Source organism: Clupea harengus, chromosome 26, assembly GCF_900700415.2.
Source record: "Clupea harengus chromosome 26, Ch_v2.0.2, whole genome shotgun sequence".
Taxonomy (NCBI): Eukaryota; Metazoa; Chordata; class Actinopteri; order Clupeiformes; family Clupeidae; genus Clupea; species Clupea harengus.
In genome coordinates, this window is record NC_045177.1 from 4,548,655 (window position 1) to 4,556,916 (window position 8,262).

The following is an 8,262-nucleotide window of genomic DNA, read 5'->3' on the forward strand; positions in this document are numbered from 1 at the left end:
CCCTCTCTCCCTCTCTCTCCCTCCCTGTCCCTCTCTCCCTCTCTCTCCCTCTCTCTCTCCCTCACTCACACTCACTCCCTCCCTGTCCCTCTCTCCCTCTCTCTCTCCCTCACTCACACTCACTCCCCCTTGTTCGAGCAAAGGGGGGGGGGGGGGGGGGGAGTTTTCAACAGGCTGCAAACAGGGGCAAAGGGCTGTATGGACGATTGGGAGGATATGACAGGAAGCAAGTTGAAAGACCCTTGACCAGTTGGAAAGTCAAGGGAGGGATGGGAGACAAGTTCAGAGGGGAAAAGCAAAGGTGACCCCCACCCCCACTAGGATTAACACCTTCCCCTCCCCCGTCTCTATCTATCTCTTTATCAGTTCCTCATGCTCTCCCCAACTTTCTCCATTGCTTACTTCTCCCTCTCTCCAATGTCTCACTGTGTGTTGATTATTCTGTACCCTGTCTCTCTCTCTCTCCCTCTTTCTCTCTCTCTCTGTCTGTCTTTCTCACTCTCGACTCTTCTTCATCTTCAGGCCAAGGATAGAGTGGAGCGGAGTGTGAAGAATGTCATTTGTCACTTGCTTAGGTGCTGAATCAATTTGGCAGCTGGAACAGTGGAGCGCCCGAGTCCTCGGCGTGAGATTATTCACATTTTGGGGTGGCTGTTTGTCTGGGGTTACAACACAACTGTGAACCAAAAGCCAAAACTCCTTTGCCGTAAATCATCACTGTAGAAGAACAGAGCAAATGTGTGTGTGTGTGTGTGTGTGTGTGTGTGTGTAGGTTTGTGTGCGTCAGTGGAAGTGTGTTAAGTGACTAGCAACGGTGAGCTCAGTTACTCCGAAAAGTGTCAAACAAAGGAGGAGGTGATTCAGGAAAATGCCGTCTCGTTCCATCCCGTGGTGTTATAACTGGCGCTCAGTGTTGTTTTTGAACAGCATCAAAACCATCGACAGTGGATCTGCCTTGAAGCGCCGCCAAATGTTTACCACAGCACCGTTTAAATATTCCTCATCCCCGCTGTTGGCAGTTTTATTGAGCCAACCCCGAACAGAAACATCCACTGTGCGGTTTGGAGCACTTTCTTTCCCATACGGTCGCTAGCCAAGAAAAATCATGAAACCCAAAATTTCTGTCTGAAATGGTTTTTCGAATCACTAGTATGTGAGGTAGCAATATCATTATTTACAATTGACAGAAATATTGGTTTAGTGTCTGAATTGCTTCCTATTATAGACAGATGTTATAAGGTCACATGAGCACCGTAATGTTTTTCCCTGTTCATGGTTAGCGGAATGGCAGGAGACCCGTGGCCTCGTGGTAAAACATGAAGCTCACCGTCTAACCCGGGCGACTGATGCTGTCTATTTTAATCAGGGAACTTAGCAGCATGTCTCTTGGTTGATGTATTACAATGGCAAAGTGGGTGGCATAGCTCCGGAAAATATATCTCAGTCGCCAAGCACCAATGAATTGTCAAAATGCAAAGCAGTGGAGCAGGTCTCGTTGCCAGTTCTCCAGCTACCAGACGGGGGGCCACAATTCACAACATCTACACCATCGACTGCGTGGATGACAAATGGCAAAGTTTACCAAACCAAATTTCTTGTTGACAACTGCACCTCCCAAACCACCCCCTTCCCCCTTCACATACATCACTGGCTCAGTCACATATGTACAGACATCACAGTCACCACCCCCCTCCACCCCCCAAAGATGTGTGTGAGCCCCAGCCCAACAATCTTCATGTATTTTTGGTTCATGATAAAAAGGAGACAGATAAAATCGTGTGTCTGTACAAAACACCAACTGACAGGCAAAACTTTTTTTCTTCTTTTTCGTTTGCCCCCTTTAGTAAAAAAAACACATGACTACATGTGTTAGACACAAGTCAACTATATTGAAATGCATATTGAATTGAATCTGATTCATAAAGAATCAGTCCATCCATCCATCAGATTTGAACATATCCATGGTTTGACAAAATGTGCCCACAACTCCGACTCCAACTAAATGGGTCTGAACTCTAACAGCTTCTAACAATAGAACAAAATGTCTCCCATTAGGTGAAGCATCTGAAAAATGCGTTTGACACATGCCCCTCACAGCGACTCTTTTCCACTTCATATTCACGTCGCACCTGATTCCGAAAACCCTGCAAAACTAAGAGGTAGCCCCTTTGGGCCGATTCTCCTTTTTCTTCCGGGAAAAAAAACATCTAGAACGACAACAGCTGGGAATGCCATCCCACAAGTGCTGGGGGGGGGGGGTGTACTCCAAGCAGGATTTGAGAGTGGCATGTGCTAAGTCATTCGCCAGGCCGGGAATAATGATTAGAAAACCCACCTAGTTTTGTTGTGAGTATGAATATCTCTCCTGTGGCCGGCTGTTGCTATGCAGCCTGGGGAGACGTGTCAGCTGTGAGAGTGCGCACGCTGGCCGCTAGCCAGAGGGGGCGGCAGAGGCCCGCTTTATGACACTCCGTAACTCACCTACCCCTGCTCAGCGCAGAGGGAACACTGAACACGCTGAAGAGTGCTGGAGCCAAGACTCATTTGTTCGTCCCTACCAGACATTAACATCTTGAAGTGTTCAGAAGAGATAGATGGTGTTATATTGAGTGGAAACTAAGTTTAATAAATAGGTGCGACATGAGTAGTGTGCGGAGGAGCGCAAGGTGTTTCCTCTGAAATCACCACACACAACACTTGATTCACCATTCAGATTAGAAGTAGGATAGAGGGAGGAAGAAATCTTCAAGAAACTGTGGCTTGTCAGGCAAGGGATTGGCTGCCGCCTACTTCCATCAGCAGTAGATTATAGACTCTGTAAATGTAAAACCCTTGCTGGTTTGGTGAGCTTAGTGGTGATGTGATAGGTCTGCCACTACACACTACAGGCTCCAGAGTAGGACTCCATTCTCAGTTGGATAGAGACAGATTCCGTGGAAGAACCCTTAACAGGAACTGGCTTCGCCCCCACAAGAAAACCTCTCAAGGTTCCACCTTAGGTTATTTTCTCATAAAAGGTTTTTTGTTGAGTGACAAGCATTCATGGCAAAAAAAAAAAGAATAAAACGCAAAGTAAAAAGCTATTCTGTTTTGTTGTACTTGTGAGTAGCTTAAGATAAAAAGTGAAATTGAACTGAAATGGCCATGTAGAACCTGTTTTTTTAAACAGGGTAGCACTGACTCAATAAGGGAGAGCAAAAATCTTTTTTTTAGGTAATTCTGGTAGTGTCATGGAGTGATTCATTAGAGAGGGTGAGTAACAGAATAAGAGAGGTATTTCATGGCAACAAGGCACAATTGTACTTCCTCCGCGTGTGGTAGTCTGAGAGTGTGGTTGGGGAGCTTCAACCCAGGAGATGACAGACCTCTGGGGGCCGGTGGTGAAACAACATGGACACCCTTATGGAGAGACTGATCGAGGGTTGACTCTATAACACACACAAAAATAAGACAAAGCTGTTACTCGATAAGGTGAACGTTACTCGATAAGGCATCAGTTCCTTGACCCTGACCATGACACCATGGTGTTTGTGTGTGTGGATATCTGGAGGTGTTGAGGGGTCTGAGGGGTGACAAAGACGTGACTTTGGGGGTTGATGGAGCCGTGACCCTGCCCTGAAGACGGGGCCTGGGGGGGGGGGGGTCCGTGGTCGTGACTCTGGGCAGAGCGGAGCGGAGACGCTGGTCTGAGCCGTCCGCCCGTGGCTGCCGATGCCTCAGTTGGGATTTCGAACATGTGTGACCCCATAAAGCGGGCTTAAAAAAGGAATGGCCAACGAGTGGCCACTCAAAACAACAGGTTGTAAATTCCTTTCCTTTTCTTCTCCTCCTCTCCCCCCCCCCCCTCCCCCCCTCTCTCTTTTCTTCTCACAAGGCCAACAGTTGCGGTAAGTCAGACCTAAAATTACACAGTGATAGCATGCAAATGAACTCCCTCTTATGCCTTCTCTGAGGATTCGGTTATATTTAAGGACAAGGATGGCATCTGAGGAATTAACTGGGAGTTTTACAAACGTAACCAAACCTTTGCGTAATAGATGTTAATAGGGTGTTGGATAAACATGCACGTTTATGCTGTGTTTATGTTTATCACGTGTTAAAGAACTCAAACTCTTTTTTTTTCTCTGTCTGATATTTTAACAGAAGCTAATTTACAGGGGTTTTAGTATTAGCTAGTTTTAAAAGCCATTACATTTTAAATCGCCATTAAAGCGTACTAAAAAAATTACTTATCTTTAAATGTATAAAGTTTAAATAAATCTGTAGACTAACAGAATTAGTACTTCATAAAATGTTTGGGATAATGTAGTATATCAATAGTTTATGATTCACGTTTTAATGTTGCTCTTCTCTGACTGTCATATTTTCCCCCAAATGATTTTGTCTTATACATAAGATTACTCTTCAGACAGTGTCATTACATGGTGGCATGTTGGTTAAATTGCATTTTATCTGTTAGCACAGTTGGACCGCATGCTTCAGCAACAGCTGTTTCAGTGTATGGAAGCACCGTGCAGCACATTGGAGTATATCTCATAAGATGAATGTGATGTGAAACCAATGGGCGCAATGACCTCGGACAGCCATAATGTTACTCAGACTTAGAGCGGGTCAATGACATGTGACCAAGATTATGCCAAATAAGGTGCCACTGGAGCACTGCGTGCGAAAGCGTTATGACGTTTGAGTTTGAATAGAGTTTCATCACCACAGAAGAAGGACTTTAGTCAGAATGTGACATTTCATGTGATGGACATTTAAGGTTCATGTGTACGGGTGTGTTTGTATCACATTCTAAATACATTCATATTATATACGGCTAACTGGATTACATGTTTCACACCAACACATACAAAGAAATGTTAGACCGACTTAAACCGTCATCCTCAGATGTTAGGACCTTTTAGATATCTATTACTTCACCAACGTTCATCAACGTTTTGCACTCGTTGGGCACCAACAACATCCTTTTCCATCCCATTCCAGCTGAAAAGCTTATATAACTTACAGAACGTGTAGTTATGCCTCTTCGCATGTTTACGTGCTGTTTCCCTTCATGGCCAGGATTTGGTACGGATTGAGGCATGCGGATGACCCCACTCCCACCCTCTCCCTGCTGCCTACCCCAGGAAGGTGACCCCAGCCACGGGTTGATGGGTTAGCAACTGTTCCCCAAATGGACAGCTCCTCGTGAAAATGACAAGTTTATTGGGATGGCCTAGCATGGCCGGGAGTCAGACAGTGAAGGAGATTGGTGGAAAAAGCAAGGAAGCACGTGTGCGTGCATACACACACACACACACACACACACACACACACACACCACAGACAGAGAGACCACCACAGCAGAGGCAAGGACAGAGGGGCCCTGTGTTAGCGGATTGGACGCCGCCGGCGGCACCTGTCGGACGACAAATTAACTTGTATGCGGAACGACCGCTAAGAGGCGGACAGATTTATGCGTGGTTTATCGAGGAGCAGTCGGCCTGATTAACGTCTGGTATTAACTGTTGATAACCGGCTGAGCCACCAGTGCCCCAGGGGATGCCTTAAGAGGAGATATTAAAGAAACGATGTATGTGTGCACCACTGGGATTGTGCAGTATTCATTTAACTATATATATATATATAAACTTTAACTATATATTTTGGTTATCGTTTTGACTGTCTGATTAACCGATTTTTAAAAATGCCACAAACTGAGGAACTGACAATCATTTAGCACACCACGTGCCCGAGCTATGCTGTGTTCTTAACAAGAATACTATGTGTGATCAGGAAGTATTTTGACCATTTCTGTCAGGGTACAATTCATTCACGTTTTGTAATAAATATTTAAGTCAAGACTACATTTTACTCACTGATTACATTTCTAATAAAGTGTTAAGTGAAATCACATTTAGTGTCTAGAACTTCCTGATTTGATATAGTCGAGATTCAGTTAAAGCAACAATGTGACACTTTGATATAATCTTTTTATATTTGTTTGATATTAATTCTGTTGGAATTTGTTCATGCGTTTCAACTAGCCGTCCAGGGTATACCCTATGTAGGTCTGTGGATCTAAGTATTCATTTAAGTTTACTTTCACTTATTACATAGCCAAGCTTTTTGCATTAAGCAGTAACACTATAACCAAATATTGAATGCCAAGTTCAAAATACAATTCTATTATCTGATCCATGTTGTAGCAAATACACCACTAGAGCAAGACTAGCGGGATCGCGAGGTAATGCAAAAAGTAGGCTATTGCGTGGGAACGCAAAAGATAGCTATATAATATATTAAACATCTTAAACTAAAATAAGAAACACACAATGATCCTTAGGGGGCTCCGAACAGATTGGACTATAAGAGCAAAACAAAAAAAAACATTCCATATAACCTGACAGTAACTTGTGTTCAAAGCACTTTTAAAATATTTTTCTTCATCAACGAAGTATCATTGAAATATCAGAATACCTTGCAGAATCAATTTTTTTCAATCTACTATTGCTGTTCCACTGGTATGACATTCGAATATAAGATATGTAACGCATGTGTAAATGTATATGGATAAGTATGTGATCGATGGGAGTCATCAGTGGCATGAGAGGAGTTGGCAGAGGTAGTGTGGCCGTCCGACCAGACGAGCGCCTAGCCAGAGGGGACAGGTGAAGAGACTTTAGATGGTGGATCAGCAGGCGGTCTGTGGAGGGGGGGGGGGGCAGTCAGCTGAGCTGACATTTGGCAGGTGGGGGAGGGGGACGGGGAGGGGGGGCGCTAGACAGAGGCAGTACCATGCTGTAGGAAGGCTCAGGCTCTTGGACGAGGAGCCAGGTGGATCAGCTGACAAGAGCACATGGTAGGAAGGCGAGGCGAGGCGAGGCGGGGCGGGTAAAGGAGGGCAGATGACGAGAGGCGGTCACAGGGAGAGTGGAGGGCGAGGCGGGTAAAGGAGGGCAGATGACGAGAGGCGGTCACAGGGAGAGTGACTCACCTCTCTGCGACCTGGGCCCAGTCTGAGCTGCCATTGTGATGTCACACCGCTGAAAATACTGGAACTAGGAGAGAGAGAGAGAGAAGGGGATCGTTGCTGCTCCCGCCAGCCAGCCAGCCAGCCAAGCGGCCAGTCAGTGAGCTCATCACCTCGGTGTGATCTATCCTGTGACTCAGAGTGGGGTGGGCTCGTAGGTGACACGATGGGAGACGGGGAAGAACAACTCGTCAGGGGCCATTGTGTACTGAACACATGGTGTCCAACTAGCTGTCCAAATGCTTTTAGTTTTCATCGTTTCATTATACCCAATGAACAGCTCTACAACTTGTTGCGCACAAGAAGCTAACACTGCCACCTAGTGGTAGCTCTAGTATAGTAAGGCTAGAACAGAACATGTCTTGGACGGCTGGGGCAATGTGGATACGAAATGAGCTGGGAGAAGTGTAGTCTTTAAAAGATTGTTTATTGTTTCCAATTGATAACAGAGAATAACACGTTCAAATAAGTACGGGATTTAAACTAGCTACATTATACAGCGATGGCCAAAGACAGGGAATGCAAAGACATTGTAAACATAACAATGATTGAGAAAAAAAAAACAAGCACCAACCAATATATGTAAATATATATCTTTAAAAAACGTATCAAGAAAGGTACTAGACCAAAAAAGATCCATTGGTGTATTATATAGGAAGTATAAAAGGCAATGTTTGACTTGGGGCTTAAACTGCAATGGTAATGTTTTTCTAAGATAAAAAAATCATGGCTTTTTTTTTATTTCATTTAGGTTTTTTTTACAAGATTATGTGAATGTTTTCTGATTTCACTTTTGGGGAACAGAGACGTCGGTCAGCAACTACCAACAAAAAGCTAAATTGGGGTAAAAACGAAGTTAATTTTTATGTACATGGTGACATGGTGTGGTGTTAAATTCACATCTCACCCCAGTGTTTTCATCCCAAAAGGTATCCTCATTAAAATGTCACATTGTTTAAGTGGGATAAAAAAAAAAAAAAAAAAAAGATCTCTTGGAAGGATGTCTCTCTTTAAAACATGGCCAATGTAACCGTGGAATAACCTCAGATAAAGAAACGATCTCCACTGGACAGAAGCACAGGGCCAACAGCACGTTTCTAACTTGAGCAATAATCGAACGCCTCTCACCATTAATTACACGAACTGCGTGAAATATGACATTTAAAAAAGAAAAGCTACATTTCTTTCTTTCTCATAAAAAAGCAACTCTTTCCAGGACTACCCTGAACCCTCTGAAATGATCTAAA